Below are 3,439 nucleotides of genomic sequence, written 5' to 3'. Positions count from 1 at the left end.
ACCTAGTGGAAGAACTTGAACATGTTGGTCTCCAGTCTTCTGAGGGTGGTCTTAACTTCAATGTGGCTAGGTATGGATGCCCCAGTGGGAATGGGTCTTCTCTGTGGCTTACAACAGGGGGTACAGGCAGTCTTTTAAGGGTACCCTGGGAAGGAAAGCTGACCGGGTATAAAAAAAAATCTTTCTGTGTAATACGTCTACACAATGGAATACTACTCCACTATAAAAAAGAAGGAACTTTTACCATTTGCAACAGCATGGATGTTACTGGGGAGCATTATGGTAAGCCAAATAAGCCAGACAGAGAAAGATAAATATCACATGATCTCACTCATATGTGGGATATAATGATCAACCTAATTTGATGAACAAAAATAGATTCAGAAACAAATGGCAGAGGAAGTGTGGGGGTGTTAGAGAGCAACCAAAGGACTTGTATGCATGCATATTAGCATAACCAATGGACACAGACACCAGGGGAGCAGGGGCTTGCCCGGGGTGGGGGTCAATTGGGGAAAAAGGAGACATATATATATAAAATATTTTTTTCTCTTCCACATCACTTATCCTATAACATTCTGTTTTTTTTTTTTTTTTTTTAGGATCCAGTACTGCTCAGAAGGTAACTCAAGGCCAACAAGCAATATTGGTGCAGGAGAAGGAGGCTGTGAGCCTGGATTGCACATATGATATCAGTGTTACAAGTTATAGTCTATTCTGGTACAAGCGGCTCAGCAGTGGGGCAATGATTTTCCTTCTTCGTCAGGACTCTTACAACCAACAAAATGCCACAGGAGGCCGCTACTCAGTGAATTTTCAGAAAGCAAAGAGTTCTGCCAACCTTGTCATCTCAGCTTCACAGCTGGAGGACTCAGCAGTGTATTTCTGTGCCCTGAGTGATCCCACAGTGAAAGGCGTGTTAGAAGGAGGTGTACCAAAACCCCAGGGCTCTGCTTCATGCATCCACCTGCTGTAGGGACCAAGGCGGGGAATTGTAATCACAGACAGGAAGTGGCCAGGGCTGTGGCAGCACAGGTGTAGGTAGGGTTAGAGGGAAAACACTCTATGAAAATATCTCTCTAGGTTCATGGACCATGTGTAGAGTTATCATTCATCAAAAGCATCCATATCTTTGAAAGTTTTGGTTGAAATTGTTTATTGGAGACAAAGAAGAGCCACAATAAAGAACTTACCATTTGGTGACAGATTGAGCTAGAAGAATTGACTAAGGAAATTCAGAAACATCTGACTCAAAAATCAGTAAAACTATGTAAAATTGTCAGATTTTTCCTATCATTTTGTTCAATAAATACTTATTGAGTATATATTTTTTAAAGGCATCATTTTTAATAATGAAGACTATGAAATCTTTCCGTTTTTCTCTTTTTTACGTTATGCTCTTTTATATTGTTTTTCTTCTTTTTTTACATCTTTTTTTATTGATTATGGTATCACATAATTGTCCTCATCCCCCCATTCCCACCCCAAACCCCTTCCCACGTATGCCCCCACCCCCTTGTTGTCCGTGACCACTGGTTAGGTTTATATGCATGTATACAAGCATACAAGTTTTTTTGGTTGATCTCTCCCCCTCCCCTCTAAGGTAAGAGTCTGATTGATGCTTCCCTGTCTCCGGGTCTGTTTTTGTTCATCCGTTTATGTTGCTCATTATTTCCCCTAGATGCGTGAGATCATTTGATACAAAAATACACTTGTAAGAACCGAAAATGAGACTAGCCATAATGGTTATGCTGAGAGGCAAATGAATCAGTCTGTAGTGAGTTTCTTTCTGGGCCAACAGTTCTTTTGAGTCCTTATTTCAATGTCAAACAGTTCCTTATGTGTAGATGTCAGCATTGATATTTCAGTTCTGGATGGTGGACAAATGGTGGTGATGCAGGTCGGACTGTCTCTGGTTTGGTTCTGGGCATCCTTCAGTGACACACAGCTGCTGTCTGCTAGTATGGCAAGGCGTTGTCAGCGTCTTCTATCTCTGGACTGTTTCTCTTCTGTCTTCATGGCTGGAGCAGTCCTGTCAATTCCTCTCTGTTGCAGGAATCCATATTGTCCTGGAGTTGTTTTCTGAAAATATACAAACATATTCTAGAGCAAAAGTTAATAAAGGAATACTTTCTATAACTTTGACTTGGGATCCTTTTTCATTTTTTGCCCAAATGATTTTCCTCTGGCTTGTTTTGACACCATGTGTGTTTTTCATGGGTGTCTTGCTATTAACATTACAAATGAAAGTTAATTTTCTAAAGTACAAATTTTCTAGATGTAATTTACTTACAGGATATTTTTCCTTACATGATATTCTTCTACTATCACCCCCCCTTTTTTATTTAAATATTAGGAGGCTTTTGGAAATTTATAATGTAGTCTTGATAGCTTTTACATTTTATTTTTTTGCGCTAAAATATGACTACTTTAGGTTCATTACATGTTATGCAATTTTACCATGAGATGAACTGCCAATAAAAATTTTTGTTAATACTTTAGGAACAACTTTTTGTACATTACAATAAATTTTTCTAGAATATTCACTTATTTCAATTAGCCAATTTAAATTACTCTGAAAACTTGACTACTATTCTACAGTCAAACTCAACACTCTACCAGCAATCTTATTTTACCCTGTGTATATTAGTGGAAAGGATTATTTGCCTTCTTGAGTAGGCCCTGAGCATTCCTGGTACTAGGCTGGATTTGGATATCAAAAACCCGCTTCCCCTCACCATGGGTACAAGGCATCTCCAACAAGTCTTGTTGCAGTAAGAGGACAGCTGCTGTTGGCCAAGTCTCTGTCTGTTACCTGGGTCCCGATTTGAGCTGTGCATGGGAAGCGAAGCAACCATGGGGGCAGGAGACCTCCCTCAGAAGGGGTGAAGGTTCAGGCCCCTGCAAAGTTTGGGGGGTAAGGGTCTGTGCCCCACCTCTGTTGACCACCAAGTTTTCTCCTGACGGCCCCTCTGCGACTGTGCCTGTCTTAGGTTGTTCCTTCCCTGAGGAATCTTACCCGTCTCTGGCTAGCCAGCCATCCTCCGGGGCCAAGCAGGGTGATGTGAGGTTCAGTTCTGTCTCCTTGGTAGTCTATGCCCCTGTGGCCTCCATGCCCAGCACCTGCCTTGGGATCCTCTTGCCTGCTGGCGAGGCCCCAGCACTGATCACATATCTTGGGGAACCCAGGTTTCTTCTCCAGGGATGGCCCAGCTCACCCCACTGGGCGAGAGACATATCCATGGTACCAGCCACCATGATGCTTTAACCTCAGTATGAACTGAAAACTCAGGCAACAGTCTTTTATATTGTTTAATGAGTTAGTTTAATTTATATTTGTTAGCTGAAGTAAGGTACCCTCATTTACTTTCTAAGGTGCCTACTATGTGACAAACTTGGTGTTCTTCCATCTTATTAATAATCTAGCATAGAAGAGCTC

The 3,439-nt window shown here is 41.5% G+C and overlaps 1 gene segment (V, D, J or C); it reads left to right on the top strand.

The window, feature by feature from the left end:
- Positions 1–257: 257 nt before the first annotated feature.
- On the top strand, positions 258–976 carry LOC307097661 (T cell receptor alpha variable 14/delta variable 4-like). The segment is given in 2 exons: positions 258–282; positions 603–976.
- The last annotated feature ends 2,463 nt before the right edge of the window (positions 977–3,439 follow it).

Source organism: Cnephaeus nilssonii (assembly GCF_951640355.1).
Source record: "Cnephaeus nilssonii genome assembly, chromosome: 4".
Classification (NCBI taxonomy): Eukaryota; Metazoa; Chordata; class Mammalia; order Chiroptera; family Vespertilionidae; genus Cnephaeus; species Cnephaeus nilssonii.
The sequence above is the reverse complement of the archived record's forward strand: the minus strand, read 5'-3'. Positions and strand labels throughout refer to the sequence as shown.